General features: G+C 41.9%; 1 long non-coding RNA gene across 1 annotated transcript in view; it reads right to left on the reverse strand.

Annotated features, from left to right (window-relative positions):
- Positions 1 to 17,081: 17,081 nt before the first annotated feature.
- LOC123367575 overlaps positions 17,082 to 18,454 on the reverse strand; it is a 58,631-nt gene continuing 57,258 nt past the window's right edge. The window contains exon 4 of the long non-coding RNA XR_006578535.1: positions 17,082 to 18,014. This is a non-coding gene — a long non-coding RNA (uncharacterized LOC123367575). The remainder of the gene's footprint in view (positions 18,015 to 18,454) is intronic.

Raw genomic sequence — 18,454 nt, forward strand, 5'->3', positions numbered from 1 at the left:
GTGCTGATGCAAGCACATATAGCACTATATGACACATTGGCTGGGGTGGTTTGCAGACTTGCAGTTCATCGATAAAGCAACAAGTGAAAGAATCTAGACAAAGTAAAATAGATCTTGTAGGAAAGATTATCCCTGTACAGGGAGTCTTCCTCACCCTGATACATTGCACCATAGCTGTGGTTCCCTCACACTCCCAATTGCAAAGACTGCTCACAGCTAATGCCCCTATGGGTATTAGCTAACACAAAAGAGACAGAGACAGAGCCTGCTTTATTATTATCCTGAAGGGCAGCATTGCACATGTTGAAATAAAAAACCCTATGACTGTATCAAACTGCTATTTTGAAAGCTAGCCAATTGATTATCCTTCGGAGCATCTCCTAGCAGGTCGTGCTGCTCCCATAATTAATCTTGTTGGCAGGTCTCATTGACCTTGTTTAGCGTATGTAAATTAATTTCATCCCAACCCGCTGCCAACAAAACTAGCAGCTGTACCTATCCTAGTCTACACTTAAGTTTTGTTGGGATATCTATATTAGCAAAACCCTCCTAGTTCAGAAGAAACTTACACTGGCAAAAAAAAATTTATGATGTTATAACTGTTTCTTTGGATTTTGCCTGTTTAGAAGTATTCCTCTGCTCTCCCCAACCCTCCCCCCCCACATTTCATAGATTGTAGGGCTGGAATGGACCTCTAGAGGTCATCGAGTCCAGTCCCCTGCCCTCATGGCAGGACCAAATACTGTCTAGACCATTCCTGATAGACATTTATCTAACCTACTCTTAAATATCTCCAGAGATGGAGATTCCGCAACCTCCCTAGGCAGTTTATTCCAGTGTTTAACCACCCTGACAGTTAGGAACTTTTTCCTAATGTCCAACCTAAACCTCCCTTGCTGCAGTTTAAGCCTGTTGCTTCTTGTTCTATCCTTAGAGGCATGACATTACTAAACAGCAGATGTTTCTAGGGTAGATATGGCCCTTGCCTTTTCTCTAAAAATATCTGAACTCTGTGCAGGTGATCGTTACCAGTCTAACAGTGTGGATTGCCTCTACTATACTTAGTCTCATTGGTGAAGAGAATAAAGGCAGTTTACGCTGTTAAGCGGGTAATGGAGAAGGGGTAATGGCATAGGTAAAGCTGGTTGTTTGGCGGGCAGTACATTGTACTTTCACCAGGGACTGCCCAGTTTGAGTGAGAATGGCTTCCGGACTTTAGCCTCTGAAGATGGCAAGGGCCAGGAACCCTGTGCAAAGAGGTGCTTGTGGTCACTCGAGAGAAGACTGGCTGTTACACACAGAGCAGCTCTTCTTTGTAGCTCACTCCACTTTGCCCATTCCATTCAGAAAGAGCCCCCTGCCAAAAAAAAAGGGGGGAGGGCTGTTCAAATGACCTGTGACTAGCACTGAATTTTGCATATTCAAAAGACTGTAAATAAAGTTGATTGGGGATGGCAATGTGAGTTATCACTGGTGTTTGAGCAGCAGCAAATGGGCACTGTAATCAGTATTTAAGGCTTAGGAACACATTGGATGATGAAAGCAAACAGGTGCCTATGTATCCTGAGGGATGCAGTTTGCCTCATTTAGCACTGAGTTGTGTAGCATATGTTTAGCTGTGTCCTGAGATGGTCTTCCCATCGGCATTGTTAGCAGTGAGGTGGGATATGAGAATGGTGGGTGGCTCTTTTGGAGAAGTAAAAGTGTTTGTGTTACGTGCAGTTGTGTGTAAGGTGAAGGGGTGGTAAAATGTAGCAGGTGTAGGGTTGATTGTGGAGTGGTTGTGTGCATGGCATGTGTTGGTAGCTCTTGTATGTAGTGGTTGTGTGTACTTATGACGTTACGGGATGCAATCCAGACCAATCAGGGGCTGTGTCACAACTTGCCCTGAAACCTGGGGTGCCTCACAGTGCTTTGCTGCTAACCTGGGCTCCTTACAAACAGCCAAACACCATGCAGGTCACACCCTGAGTGCCTGTGCATAGCCACAGCCCTGGTCCAACCACCCTGATCCCAGCAGTAAAAGGTTCTGTAGCCATATAAATAAACAGAAAAGTAGGAAAGAAGAAGTGGGATACTAAACAGAGGATGGGCTGGAGATTATCTTTAATTTGGGAGTGGTCCAACACCTAGACAAATATTTTGCCTCAGTTTTTAATAAGGGTGATGAGTTTTGGGGTAATGGCAGGGTGGCTAATGGAAATGAGGATATGGTAGTAGAAATTACCACATCTGAGGTGGAAGTCAAATTCAAACAGCTTAATGAAACCAAATTGGGGAGCTCCAGGTAATCTCTATCCCAGATTATTGAAGGAACTGGCATATGAAATTGCAAGACCAATAGCAAGGATTTTTAATGAATCTGTAAACTTTGACATTTTACTCTATGACTGGAGAATTGCTTATATAATTACTATTTTACAGAAAAGGGGAAAAAGTGATCCAGGAAACTACAGATGCGTTGGTTTGACCTTAATTGTATGCAAGGACTTGGAACAAATTTTGAAAGAGAGAGTAGTTAAGGACATAGAGGTAAATGGTAATTGGGATAAAATACAACATGGTTTTAGAAAAGGTAGATTGTGCCAGACCAACGTGATCTCTATCTAAAAAATCTTTTATTTTCTCAAAGGAAAAGGAAATGCAATAGTTATAATCTACCTGGATTTCAGTAGGGCATTTGATATAGTTCCACATGGGAAACTATTAGTTAAATTGGAGAAGATGGGGATCAATGTGAGAGTTGAAAGGCCAATAAGGAAATAGTTAAAGGGGAGATTACAATGGGTCATACTGAAAGGTGAACTGTCAGGCTGGAGGGAGGTTACTAATGGATCAATCTTACTTAACATTTTCATTAATGGCCTTGGCACAAAAAGCAGGACTGTGCTAATATTCGTGGATGACACAAAGTTGGGAGCTATTGCCAATATGGAGGAGGACCGGAATATCACACAAAAAGATCTGGAAAACTTTGAAAACTGGAGGAATAGAAATGGGATGAAATTCATTAATTCAAAGCGTAAGGTCATCCACTTAGGGACTAACAAGAATTTTTGCTATAAGCTGAGGATGTATCAGTAGGAAGTGACAGAGGAGGAGAAAGATTTGGATGTATTGGTTCATCACAGGATGACTAAGAGCCGCCATTGTGATGTGGCTGTGAAAAAGGCTAATTCAATGTTAAAATGCATCAGGCAAGGTATTTCCAGTAGAAACAGGGAAGTGTTATTACCATTATACAAAACACTGGTAAGAGCTCATCTGTAATGCTGTGTGCAATTCAGGTCTCCCATGTTAAAGAAAGATGAATTCAAACTGGAACAGGTGCAAAGAAGGGCTAATAGGATCATAGGTGCCGACTTTACCCGGTGCTGGTGGGTGCTCACGCTTCCCCGCCTCCGGCCCTGCCCCAACTCCACCCCTTCCCCACCCCCATTCCAACCCCTTCCCCAAATCCCCGGCCCCGCCTCCTCCCCTGCATGAGCTGCATTTCCCCTCCATTCCCCTCCCTCCCAGGCTTGCTGCAAATCAGCTGTTTCCGCGGCAAGCCTGGGAGGGAGGAGGGAGAAGCGGAGCTGCGGCACGCTCGGGGGAGGAGGCGGAGGTGGAGCAGAGGTGAGCTGCGGCAGGGGCGTGACACGGTGGGGAGCTGCTGGTGGGTGCTCTGCACCCACCAATTTTTCCCTGTGGGTGCTCCAGCTCCGGAGCACCCATGGAGTCGGCGCCTATGACTAGGATGATCTGAGAAATGGAAAACCTACCTTCTGAGAGGAAACTTAAAGAGCTTGGCTTGTTTAGCCTAACCAAAAGAAGGCTGAGGGGAGATATGATTGCTGTCTATAAATACATCAGAGGGATACATATCAGGAAGGGAGGGGAGTTAAGTGTCAATGTGGACACAAGAAAAAAATGGATATAAACTGGCCATTAACAAGTTTAGGCTTGAAATTTCTAACCATCAAAGGAGTGAAGTTCTGAAAGAGGGGAGTTTCAAGGGGAGCAGTGGGAGTTAAAAATCTAACTGGCTTCAAGACTGAACTTGATGAGTTTATGGAAGGCAGGGTATAATGAGACTGCCTACAATGGCATGTCGCCCATCTGCGACTGCTAGCAACAAATATCTCCAATAACCAGTGATGGGGAGGGCTTTGAGCGACTACAGAGAATTCTTTCCTGGGTGTCTGGCTGTTGGGTCTTACCCACATGCTCAGGGTCTAAGTGATCACCATATTTGGGATCAGGAAGAAATTTCCCCCCAGGTCAGGTTGGCAGGAACCCTTGGGGTTTTTGGTCTTCCTCTGCAGCATAGGGCACAAGTAACTTGCAGGTTTAAATTTGTATAAATGGTGAATGCTCTGTAACCTGAAGTCTTTAAACCATGATTTGAGGACTTCAGTAACTGAGGCAGAGGTTAGGGGCCTATTACAGGCATGGGTGGGTGAAGTTCTGTGATCTGGAATGTGCAGTAGGTCAAACTAGATGATCATGGTGGTGTCTTCTGAGCTTAAAGTCTGAGTCTATATCTACAAAGGCCCTCTTTTGGGTCCTGAAGACTCTGTACCACACATCACAGTCCCTGAATGGTGAGTGTGAATTTCTCTTTTTTAAAGCACGGTTATGCAATTTGTATGCATGTGGAGAAGAGTGTGAGAGGAATTCTCAGCTGATTGCCCCAAATATTTGTCTTGAAAATACACAATTAATAATTGTAGGTTATTTGGGCTGATGCGACCTCTTTTTTCATTCTCTGAATTACAAGCTCCCTCTCATATACCACATTACTTCCTGGTTATGGAATCAGTTCACCTTATTGTTGAAATCCAACTTCATGCACCTAACGTGAGAAAAAAGGCATTGAAGGATTTCTTACTGTGACTCCCATCTGCTTTGCATCTGGTCAATTTTGAAGTAATTCATGACTGTAGCATGAAGAGTGGAAAATAGCTTCAGTCAGTGGTAGATGATGGAGGTCAGGTAAATACGTGTAATGAGGAATGATGCCTCCAGATATAAGGCAACTATTTACAGGGTAATGTGTGATAAAGGTGGATAAATGCAGAATACTGACAACGTTAATGAATCTTGGTGACATCAAACCAACAAAACAAACAAAGTGAACCTGAACAGACATTGCAAAGTGTAGGCTGTAGAAAGAAATATAAAATTGAATGAAATAACAATCTGGTAGTCTTGACTAAAGATGAGATAAGCAAACAAAACCAACATCAGATCGGGTCATCGCTAAAGCAGCCTTATACATAGGCCTGTCAGAATCCATTTTTTTTCAATGTTGATTAATACAGATTCTTATTTTGAATTTTTACAGTTGTGGGAAATTGAGGAAGGGAGAAGGGCTGGGATTAAGGGCTGTGGTCCTGAGTTAACGTTAAGGGGGAGGCTACAGTCCTGTTCCAGATAAGACCCTGGCTGTGGGCGAGGCCATCCCACTTCTGAATAGTTCCTGCCTGGTGAGTGAGTGAGGGGCTGCAGGGTGTGGGGCTCCTGGAACCAGATCACTGCAGGTGCAAGTGTGGTGAATGCTTCGGTCCTTGCAGGGTGCAGCAGAGATCCCTGGCCAGGATTGTGAGGCTGTGCAAGGAGCCCTCTGTAGCTCTGTTGTCATGGCCCTGCTCCATCCTCCCATGACAGTGGGGCTGCAGAGTGGTCTCTGCACTGCTGCTAGGTCAAGGACATCCAGTCCCTGTAGGTACAAGGCATGGGGGGAGACTGCAATTGTGCTGACTGTTGCTGATGGATTTTGTCGATTTTCAGCGTCTCAGCTGAAATCGCCATTTACCAAAATCTGTTGATTTAAATCGAATCCCTCCATACCTACTCATATACTATATTAAGAGGAGGCTGCCATCTGTAGGCAATCTGAACCAGGGTTAAGGTTCCTGTCAAGTACTATGTAACGGTGAGTCACTTGGATTCAGGGCCGGCTCTAGGGTTTTTGCTGCCCCAAGCAAAAAAACCAAACCAAAACAACAACAACAAAAAAAAGGCCAGAGTGTTGCCGGCGAAGCAAAAAAGAAAGAAAAAGGGCCGGAGTGCTGCCCCAAGCGCTCGAATGCCGCCCCTTGAAAAGTGCCGCCCCAAGCACATGCTTGGAGCGCTGGTGCCTAGAGCCAGCCCTGCTTGGATTAACGCATAAGAAGCGGGTGGCTTTTTCAATAAAATTTTAAGTCAATAAGACAGTAGTCATATCAAAGATCTTTATTTGCAAGAACTGGTACCAGCTCACTGTGGATGCTGTGTGTGTGTCTGTGAGCAGGGAAAAAGGTGTCTGTAAAAGACATCTCTAGTGTAAATAAAGAGCAATTGACTTCACAGTTTTCAGGATATCTATTTCTGTGTGCTGTATTTGTTGCCTGGAAGAGCATCTAAGCAACAGCTACAATTCAATGCCATTATAAAAGATTAGAAAACGAATCTTTGATTGCCTCTCTGGTATTCTGGAAAGCAAAGGAAATAGCAATATTAAAGGAGCTGTCTGTCTCTCTCTTCATCCGATGTTTGTTTGCTTGTTGTATAGACTAGGAATTTACTTGTGTGTTGATATTTGGATCTGCAAAGTGCCTGCATTGTGAAACCTGAGTAAGAAAACAGTTACATTTAAATTTATGCATTTTATTGTGTTGCTAGCAATTACTGTTGCTGTAAGCAGGAATAAAATCCACCAACACAGGAAAAGCAAAATCAGGCAATAGAATGCTTGCAAAATGCAGTATATTTAAAGGAGATCCACACCATTTCTGGGCAACTCATACTCTTTGTTTAGAATTTTAAGATTCAACTGTGCTCACTAGACTCAGGGCTGTTTTTGTAGTGGTGTGCAGCTGCACTGCCCCATTGGGAGCTGCCGGAGGTACAATGCTTCCCTGAAATCCCAGGCTTACAGAGGGAGCATACCTGGTGCTATTTTCCCCCTTAAGGAATGTAGGCTGGTGTAGACAGGTTGGGAGCCATGGCCAACTTCCTCCATGCCACATTCCATCACTTTTGGGGTAACTACTGCTTACAGTGCACCATCAGGGTGCAATCCTTGAGCTTAGGAGAATGCAAATTCCTTCACTAGTTAGCCCACATGCATAGACTGCAATAAGAGAGCTAGCATGTTAAACAGCTAACACTGGTTACAATCTCAGTTAAACAAGGCAGCATGTAGTTTCAATATATTAGTTAGCTGGCTAAGGTAAGCTGTAGGAGACAGAGGAACTCAACTAGTGAACATGTTGAAACTGAATGTCTTGTCTATGGTAGGATTTTAAGGTGTTAGTTAACACACACCCATTCTTCCTAGTCTAAACAGGGCTCAAGGGATGCTCTGGTGTCTGTCACTAATTCATAAGACGGAAAGATGTGTGAGCATGATGTATTCAATGGGAATTCCAGTTTGGGAGTCCTGGATCAATTGGTTAGTCAGACAATGATGTGACTGCTGTACTTGAGCCAGGTCCTTTAGTGACTATATAAATGCTTTAAGGACCTTCTTCCCCACCCTGTACCATCTCCTGGAGGGTACAGAGAATGCAAATGCTTAGTAGCTCCTAACATGTGTTATCTTCTGAAATGCTTTTGAGACAACCATCTGGGATGATCATGAGCTCCAGCATCTGGAAACTGTCCTAGCTCAAAGCAGACGTAGGAGTTAAGAGGGGAGATTGTGAGACACAGCAGCCGGAGGCCAGGTCAGGATGACCTAAGCAGATTTGCCTTCTAGAGCTGTGACCTTTTGCTCTTTAAGCTGAAGACATCTTACCTCATTGGGCTATGTTGTGTGTTTAGGTGAATTATGTGAGGCAAATCATTTTTTTTATTTTAATCTGTATTTAACATTATTTTATAGCTTGTGGACTCCTGGTTTGGTAACTTCAGAACTGCCTGAAAGAGGGCCAAGTTATTCAGTAGCTAAGGAGAGGTACAAACTTAACACTCCACCTGCTCTTGGGCAAACAGCATGGTAAACAGAGGGCTTTTCTTTCACAGGTTGCATTGTTAAGGCCTGTGACAGGCAGTACAGAGGGAGAAGTGGCAAGATCATGACCTTAAGTTAATATGGGGTATGAGTAACAAGGGCAACTGAAACAGATGACAAAAATCAAACTATCCCTCGTGTTTGGCAAAACAAACTTTCAGCACGAAGCAATTTCTTTCAGGCAGGTCTGATTGTCCCCCTTCTACTGACCAAGCAATGCTAGATCAGGCACTGCACAGCTTCCTCCTGTCTGGAACAGTCTGACCATTGATTTTTAGTCACCATAAGTAGAAGTTAGGTTCTTAGGAATTTGTGAGTCGAACTTACCAAAAAAATTGAAATAGAATTATTTTTTTCATGGTAAAAGATTCATCACATTTTCCAGTCAGATTGTGAAAGTATTTATTTGCAGTTACACTTCTCAGCCACTGTGTTTCTGAAAATTCACCAAAGGAGTGGTCTAAGGTAACTGCCAAAAATGGAGGTGAAATTGCTGTGGGGAAGCATGTTGCCATTTTCCCCTCCCAATGTCTGCTGTTTAAGGAAGGCTATTGTCCAGTGGTGAAGTATAAAGAGAGAGTAAGTGCAGCATTTAGGTTTTATTCCTTCCTCCATGTGTACTGTCCTCTTTCATCAAGCACTTCCTGAAAGTAGTTTTCTTTGTATGCTTATAGTAGGATGACCTCCGCTGCTTTGTTCTGTGATTGTACAGCACCTACCACAAAGGGAGCTTATTCCATGACTGGGCCTCCTAGGTGTCACTGTAATACACATAATGCCTGCAATTGGGAAGCTAGTGTAACAGCTATTTATTATGCCAGGAGGGACCTCTTAGAACAAGATTACTGGGTCTCAGTGAGCCAAGAAAAGCATGGATGCTTTAATCAGGGAAGCATTATATAGAGCTGTGGGCCCACACTTGGTAAGGCCTTTCTCAGTCTTGCAGAGACAATTGCTAGTTAGGCAGCCAGCACTTGAGACAAGCTCAACTATTCCTTGATAGCTGTGCAGTGTTGAGCTAAGCAACAGAGTGACTTGTTTTGTAAAGTGAAAATTGGTTCCTTACTACTGCTAGGTATTTTCAGAGATGTAAATAAAGCAGCAGCAATTTTAGAAGTGTTCTGATTAATCGTCACACACAGGGTGTTTTTTTTCTTTAAATGACAGTTTCTCTTTTCTCCCTTTATAGGCAGCATCAGCAATTTCAGGCTGAGAGTGGTGTATGTTCAGACACCACACAGTGTACTAAATGCTAACCATGCTGACTTGCTACTGGGAGCAGGATGCTTTGCAACTGCTCCTGTAGTAGACTTCCTGCTCCAGAGGGCGTGTACCAGCAGAACTTATATATGTAATAGACATGCTCAGAACCCGGAATTTCTATTTCATGGGAAATTCTGAAAATTGTTTTCATGTTAAGTTGGAATAGAACATCAAAAATTCCCACAAATATAAAAAAAAAATCAACTCTTTTTTTAAATATCAACTTGTTTTTTCTTAATTTATTTAAAAAAATTAAATGTTAACAATTTTATTATTACTAAACCTTCACCAGTCAAAACAAACCCTTCCTGGATTGAGTCTCTTCCTGCTATTGCTGCTGTGGGCTGGGCTGACTTATATAGGACCCTCAGCTTTCCCACTCCCACCAGCCTTTGGGGGAATTATTGGTTAAATAGATTCATCTGGACCATCCCATAGTTCTACGGTTGTGGGGTAGTCCACTACCTGCAGTTGTGTTTCAGAAGACCAGGGTTCTCTTTCCCCACTCAACGACAACTAACTTTAACAAATTTCAAAATGCTGTTGTTTTTTAAATGAAATTTAAATCAATATGGTCCATTTTTCAGTTTCGATAAATTGACATTTTCCGACAGAGGAATATTCCACTGGAAAATTTTCAGTCAGCTCAAATATTTGTCTTTAATAATAAAGACCAAATTCCTTGGTTATGGTCTCAAGATTAATAGGTGACTGCCATGACACACACTGGACCACTGCCATACCCTTGGCACGAGAGAGAGAGAGAGAGTGTGTGTGTGTGTGTGTGTGTGTGTGTGTGTGTACCATTGCTTATACTACAGAACCAGAACTGATCACAGGACTGGCTTCAGTTTACCCTATGATAGACATTACCTGCAAGACAAAAATAAAATTAGACGGAATTTGTACAGTGTGAAGCTTTAGTCCTGTCAGTTTCCTAAGGGCTGCAAGAACAAAGTTGGAGAGGAAATCCACTCCTGCTGAGCAAACATCCTGCTCAGGAATTCTTCAGTTTTATTCCTGAAAAACTTTGGAGCTCAACAGCGTCTGGTGAGTACGCACCCATAAATGCCTCTTCTGAAAATCCTTACTCATGCAGTAGTGCCATGGAAGTCCTCATATAAGTTAGGATTAGTCATGGAAATGTTCAAATTCTCTTCCTCCCCCCCACCCCAGCTCCCTCTTTTCCCCCGGTCCTATAATATATTCCTTTACATAGTCACCTTTATGAACAGAAATGGCTCAAACACAACAAAAATTACAGGTTAGTTTTTGCTAGTTTGGAACCACATCTGGATTTTCCCAGACTCGTACACTTTTTTATTTAAAAAAAGTGAACATTTGTACAAATATGTGAACATTCATGGAAAGTGCATTACTGGCTTGTAACCAAGTGAAGTATAGGGTCACAGATCTAGATACAGTATGTAGATACTTATTCTATGCTACATTTAGTGCCCACTATAGGGCAGTTCTGGAAGCTACTTTACACCAAGCTGATAAAAACAAGAGAATATTTTATGGACTTTCATGTATAAATTTTATAGTGGGGTATTTTAGTGTCTCCACTTAAGGTGAATGATATTCTCAGAGCCGGATCTTATAAGTTCTCTGGGCACAGGTCTACTATCCCCTTCATTGGGAGATCTGTAGTGTGGTGGGATCGCAGGACTGGACCTGCAAATCTAGTCTCAGCAGTAGATATTAAAGAAAATAGAATCCTGATTAGCTGTTTATAGTCATGCATGAGCATGCTGCTTTTGCTTTACTATTTTGGAACATAGAGCAGGATGGTTTTCAGACTCCTTAGGAAGCCTTCCCACATAATGAAAATCAAAAGATAGAAAATGAGAGGGAACATTGCTAACATTGGGTCACTTCAGATCTGTGGCAAGAGGTTGAGAGAATTTACAATAGTAAGTAATAACTGAAGGCTTGATAATTATAGAGATTTGTAAATCACACAGCATAGACTTTCAGTGTCATCTTGCTGGATTTGTTACTCCCCAAACACGCGTTTCAGAACAGTGGAATTGGTTTTATATTTGTGTAATGTTTATCTAATTTGTGTGTATTTTCTAGCTTTCTTTGTTCTGAATTGGCTAATAACATGCATCACTTTGGCCTTAATCTTTACATAATATATTTACACTACTTGTATATTGCAATCAAAAATGACCCCCCGCCATCTATCAAAAAAGTCCTATCCTGCAGACCTTACTCAAGCAAAATTCCTGTTGACTTCAATCAGAATATTGTATAGGGCCTGCAAGGGACAGGGCCGTATAGTGATACTTACAGCTATTTAGCAATCCTTTTTTGGGGATTTCAGTTAAAGCGGAGTCAATATCTTTTCTTAAACAAGAAGTTGGTACAGCATGGGACTTGAAAAAAAGGGATGGGGGAACACAGTTGGCTCAGCAATTTTTTTTTCAGAAAGCTCTATGTAAAAATGTTGAGGGGAGATTGTGATCTCTTGTTGGTTGCTTCTCTGTTATGTTAATGGCTTATATCAGGGTTGGCCAAACGTACTGATCCTCCGAGCCACATATGCCAATCTTCAGAAGTTTGAGAGTTGGGCGCAACTGCTCAGGGCTTCCGTCCTGTGGCAGAGTGGTGGGGCTCAGGGCTTCAGTCCCATGGGAGGTGCCTGCCGACGCATATGGCTTCGGCAAGAGTGAGGCTGTAGCCCTGAGCCCTGGCAAGCACCTCCTGTGCGTCTGAAGCCCCTAGACCCCCTCCCCACTGGGCAGAAGCCCCTAGCCCTGCTGTAGGGCAGAAGCCCTGAGCTCCGCCCCCCAGTTTGGTAGGTGGAGAATGGGGTGAGGGGCTCCATGAGCCGCACTTTAACTGTAAAAGAGCCTCATGCAGCTTGTGAACCGGGGTTTGGCCACCCCTTGCTTATATCTTTGCTTGCTGCTATCTGGTCTAAGTCATTTCTAATGAAGCAACTCTTATCTCCTCTGGTGTAGTCCTCATTTGTAGTTGCTCTTGCTCAGAAAAATGTGGATTTGGATGTGGTTCCTGTTTTACCCTGTATTGTGTAATTAAAATAATCTATTATAGAAAGTAATTCTTTATTAATATTTTGAAGATAAAGACTCTAAGACAAAACTGGAAGTTATTTTGTTTTTATGTTTCTAGCAGTGCATTTAATAGTTTTCAAATAAGTTTTGCATTTATCTTGTAAGCAGATGGTGAGGGCCAGATTATCAACTGGAGCAAACTGACATATTGCTGTCAGATGAGGAAAGGCCACACAGAGTTAAAGGATCTGGTTTCTAGAGTAGATAATGACTGCCACCTACATTTTTAATGGAGAAGATAGCCATGGTTGAGTTTGTATAGCTTCAGCTTCCAGACTAAAAATAAGATCACATCTTTAATAGTGAGAGTAATTAACCATTGGAACATTTACCCAAGGATATAGTAGATTCTCCACCACTAAGTCTCTAAACCAAGACGGAATATCTTTCTAAAAGATAGCTGCAGCTCAAACAAAAGCGATAAGCTTGAGGCAAAAATTGCTGGGTGAAATTATATGGTCTGTATTATGCAGGAGGTCAGAGTAGATGATCAAGATGGCCCCTTCTGGCCTTAAAATCTATGAATTTTGTGAGCCAAATGCCAGCCTGGAATAGCTGTGAATTTACACCTAATCTGATAGGAGCACCTGCATAAGGCCCCTTAATACCATGCTAGGGCTATTGGCTCATTAGGAACTTTGAGAAAAGATGACCACCTTGTACTGAACCACTATTGTCTGCCACTTCCTGCATTTTGTTTGGACATTTTATGTTCAAGTACTAACTGAGGGATGATCCCCTCATGCTTTATTCTCTTAAAGATAAATCTTTAGTGGATCAGGCCCTCAGTTGTACTCTCTAGTTTCACATAGTATTCTTTGGGCAAAAAAGAGATATGCAGAAACTGTAACAATGTTAACATTTTTATAGAAGGGGTAGAAATTATGATACCAGCACTAACTAGGTAGGTAGATGCACCAATCTTGTGTAGACATCCTAAACTGCTACCTCAGAGGTATAGTGCAGACTAGGATATTTTTCTGAAAGTAGAAAACAGAAAAAAAATGTACCACAACCCCTGAGCTGGTTTTTATAAGGAGTAATAATGCTCCAGCTGCTGTATTTGCTGTTACTCAAGAGAACTGGCTCGTGCATCCTCACTTGTTTATATGTTCATGAAAGCTAGATAACAGCTCAAAGGTCACTACTCTCCACTCACTGAATGCCCAGAAAATAAAAGTGTAGTCCTTGAGAAATATAAGTGCTAGTGGCAAAGGTCACCAAACATTATTTCAGTTCTGTGGATTGTGAATAGCTTTACAGGAGGTAATAATTCTGAAAAATAAAGGACTGAGCCTGTCAAGGTTCCTTCCCCACTCTGAACTTTAGGGTACAGATGTGGGGGACCTGCATGAGAAGCTCTAAGCTTAACTACCAGCTTAGATCTGGTCTTGCTGCCACCATCCAGATTCTCAGTGTCTGGAACACCCTCTTTCTCCCCAAAACCTTCCCCTCCCTGGGTAGCCTTGAGAGACTTCATCAATTTCCTGGTGAACACAGATCCAAACCCGTTGGATCTTAAAACAAGGAGAAATTAACCATCCCCCCTCCTTTCTCCCACCAACTCCTGGTGGATCCAGATCCAACCCCCTTGGATCTAAAAACAAGGAAAAAAATCTATCAGGTATTAAGAAAAAAAGGCTTTTAATTAAAGAAAAGAAAGGTAAAAGAAAACCCTCTGGGAGAGATTAGCATACCAGCTACTCTCACAGACAACAGATTCAAAACACAGAGGATGTTCCCCTGGGCAAAACTTAAGTTACACAAAAAATACCCAAATATCCAATTTGATTCTTCCTCTAATTGCACAAGACAGGTTACAAAGAAATAAACATAAACCTATTTATCCCTTTCTAAAACTTACTACTCTGATAAGAGGCTGGTTCCTTGATCTTTTTCACTCTGGCTGAAACTGACTAAACAAAGGAAACTTCCCTCCTTCCTTTTGAAATATCTTGTTCCCCAATTGGTTCTTCTGGTCAGGTGTCAGCTAGGCTAGGTGAACTTCTTAACCCTTTACAGGTAAAAGAGGCATTAATCCTTAACTATCTGTTTATGACAGAGCCCAACAGTATTGCATTTCCCAATAGCATTGCATGCCATGGAATCCGCAGACTGTAAGTACTATCCTCAGCCCCAGTAGTTCACTGGGGAGGAAGGACACTATGTCTTCAATAATTGGGCATCATATGAGTTTTAGAAGATTGCTGTCATGTAATACAAATACTGTCACTCTACTTCAATGCAGTATTGCCTTTCATTTCAAAGCCACTGTTATAAATCCCACACCCTGTAAAAAAGCATTAGAAGAAACAGCTACAGTGATGGTGAATTCATTCTCTCAGCATTGCCAATGTCTGTCAGTGCACTTATAAATTGTGGATTGTTTTGGGGATGAAGAATTGAGGAAATACCGTGAGATGTGCACATAAATATTGATAAATTAGAAAAAGAACAACAAATAAAGGCTTTGGTGTTTGATTGAAGTGAAAATCCTGTGCTGAAGGCCAGTATAACACATGTAAGATTGCACCTGCCTTTAAGCCAGGCTAGAAAAATGCACCTGAGAAACACTCATTTTTCCATTTAAAAAGTCTACCAACTTTGCTAGGTCAACAGGAGGCTAATAGAAGCAGGAGAGGGGTAAAAACAAGCCACCAAACCCAACACTGCTTAAAAGTACATAAGGCCAGATATTAAAGTATGTGGCAGGGTTGGGTACTTGAAAGTACAATAAAGATCCTTGTATAGTACGCAATAATATATGAGTTTTTTGGAACTCAAAATTACTAGCTGAAAATACCTGTTTGGGTTCATTTTGTCGTAGTTGTAGTGATAGTATTTTCTGATCACTGCTTGCTCTTCTGTTACCTCCTCCACTCATATTTCCAGATTAAAGTCCACTTTTTACCTGAAATTTCTCCCTCTTTCCCATTTATTTTCTACCGTCGGTATACAATGGCATGAGGCATGTAAGGCGTTATGTTTTGTCCGGTCTTTATCCTACCTCCCATTTTGTCCCTGCAGTTTGTAAACAAACAATTACAAGCACATCTTAGATTATTTAGATATCTGATTACACTGCTAGACATCTAGGACACAAATGGCACCTGCAAATTGTAGCAACAAAACAAAATATTTGGTGTTGAAAATTCAGGCCACATGCTGCTGCCAACAATTTATAGCTACAGTCTTAATTGGTGCACAGGGTTTAGCACAAACCCTCTGCAAGTCAATTTCACCTAATCAATTGGTCCTCTTTAAGAAGACTAAGTATTGTAAGTTAAAAATGCTCTAAAATGTTTTAGCTACTAGAATTATGAGACATCTTTCCAGTGTTGAATAATAAAATAATTATACATAATTAACATAATGTCAGTTTTGAGAGGCTGTTATTGGGCTATGCAGAACTTCTAAAAGCAAATATTAAAAACTGAAAACTATTTTGGTTTGAAAGGATCATATTAACATCAACTGTAGAAGAACAATCATGCAAAACTTCTGATAAAAGATCAGCATTATAGTACATTGTTTACCTCTTTGTGACACTAGTAATATTTTCTTTCTAGATCAGTGGGGCAATGTTGAAACATAGCATTATCTGTCCAGTTTTTTGGGGATTAAGAATTTACAGCCCCTCATATTCCAATATACACCTAAACAGGCCATATCCTTAGCCCTGGTTGCTTCTCATTGGAAGGTGTGGGTCTAAGTTATCTCATGAGCTTTGAAAATCAATTCTTTTCTTTCTTATGGTAGGTGCAGGGGCTGCTCAGCAGTGTGTTTGACCATGAATCACCATCTAGGGAGATCAGTGGTGGAACCACACAGCCCCAGATGTTCTTCAGCATCTTACAGGAATATGGATTTTCCTGGCCCATACCTGCTAAGCGTGAACACCGCCATCATTGCAATAGCCATGTCACACCTGCCCTAACCATACCTCTTTGTGCTGTGCACCCATGTGAAAGGGGGCACTGGTGCAGGCACAAAGTCACTGTGCTAAGCATAAAGCTTTTTGAACTGCTCTGTGCAGTTGCTGCCAACACACCTGGAGACCTATCCAATTCTCACTGAAGTCTAGGGGAAGACTGCCATTAACTTCAGTGAGAAATCGATTGATCCCATGCTGAGCATACGTGTTCAGCCCAACAGGGTCACATGTCCCATCCACACCCTTGCATGAATTACAGTATCAGGCACATTGACAACAATGATCATGTGGTTATCTTTATTTTCCTTGAACATCTGCTGAGCATTTCTAGCACAGCATGGTGGCACATTATCTCGGTTTACTGCTTATCTTGTTCTAACAATTTTGGAAATAAAGTATGTTTTCTCTTCAAAGCAAACAGGTCACAGATATGTTAGCTGCTCCATCTATGCTGGCTAACTATTCCCTGTCTAGTGTATCCTGAATGGAGTTGTAAGTCTATTAGTTATTTATCATTACCAGAGAAGACCCAGGTGACCTATACAGTACAGTACGTTTCTTAGTTAGAAAAATTGTACTTAATGCTTTGAGCCAATTTCCATAATGATTATATTTTTTCATATTAGAACATTTGTTTCATAAAACACTAACTCTGACAAGTGCAGCAGTATTTAGAATATCAAGTTTTTCCATCTTGCATTACTGACAAACTGCAATAATGCAGGGTACATCATAAAGTTTACAAACAGCTTTGACTCTGAACCACTGCTATAGCTTAAAAATACAGGTGAAAGAAAAATCCAGAGAGAAAATTGTCAATGAAAATTGGATTGAAATTGGATATGAGCGTGTGCAAATTACAAAAGTCACTCTGCCAAGATTCATGGGGAAAATAATTCTAGCTACTATTACATGGGCAATGCTGCCGCAAAAGAAATGAACTTATGAACGTAGATTGGACATAAATGGCTACAGGCAAATCAGAGTACCAAATGGAAAGGAAACATCATTTTAAAAAAGGTATGGGTGCATACAAATGTATACAGGCCTACTCTAAGAATGGACTGAATTGCAAAGTTTATATGCACAGAAAGATTCATGTTGTATAGAATTTTGAACCCCAGAAGAGGCCTGCTCCAGCAAGGTCCCCCAGTGAAATCAATGTTGAAATGGGTTCCTAATGGGATTTCTGAACATGAAGCACTTCCTGGATAGGGTCCAAAGTTTTGTATTGTTCAGATTCAGGTTTTTGTTCAACCTGTTTTAAAGGAGAGAGAAACCAAATCTGGCTCTGAATTTCACTAATATTTACTCCCTGCTAATGTGTTCATTCAAGATCTTAAAAAGCTGAATTTTAGAATATCTCCTACTGCTTAAAAAAAAAAAGACAGACATTTCCTGGGCTACATTATGCTCTTTAATAGTGTAACTGTAGCACCCTTGTGGCTAATATGGAGTCCTTTCTGCCAGCGGCTCTGGCCAAGAAAAAGCACACACAGGAACGCAGCAGGGAAATGCCCTTCCATCACAGGGGCACTTGCTCCAATCTTCCCGGAGCTTAAACACGTGGACACATACTGGAATAGTACAATGAATATAGGAAATGGAAATATTTATTTACAGAAGGATGTGTGATGGGTTGCCACCTGATGTACTAGAGTCCCACGGAGTCTCCCATTCCACCACCCTGTCCTGCTGAGCCAGGTCCTCAAGCCTCCTCCAGCACACACACAGGTAGGGATTCTCCCAGCTGTAGAAAGACACAGACATGGAAATCAGCTCTGCGTGGGAAGAACCAGCTAGGGGATTGCCCAGCACTCAAGTGCACATCCCGTCTGGGGTACAAACCCAAAATTGTATTGTATTGCACTGTACAGAGACCTGCATAAAATACATCTTAGTTATGCCATATTCATATCATAACATCTCTATGAAGAATATGGGGTGTAGTGTCACAGGATGTATGGAGAAAAATGGGGAGAAGATGGGGGAGCAGCAAAGCAGTGTTATATCGGACACATGGACCCATGGGCCCACTGGTACCACAGTATGAAAGGACAGATGCTGAGCACTGCCCAGGATTCCTGAACTCAGTCTAGACACAGAGATCCAGTCCAGCAGTGAGTCTTGGGTGCTCCTGGTCATCGTTGGTGCCTGTAAACTTCTGTAACAAACTCTTCTGGTGCCCTC

The sequence above is a fragment of the Mauremys mutica genome, chromosome 1 (assembly GCF_020497125.1).
Source record: "Mauremys mutica isolate MM-2020 ecotype Southern chromosome 1, ASM2049712v1, whole genome shotgun sequence".
Lineage (NCBI taxonomy): Eukaryota > Metazoa > Chordata > Testudines > Geoemydidae > Mauremys > Mauremys mutica.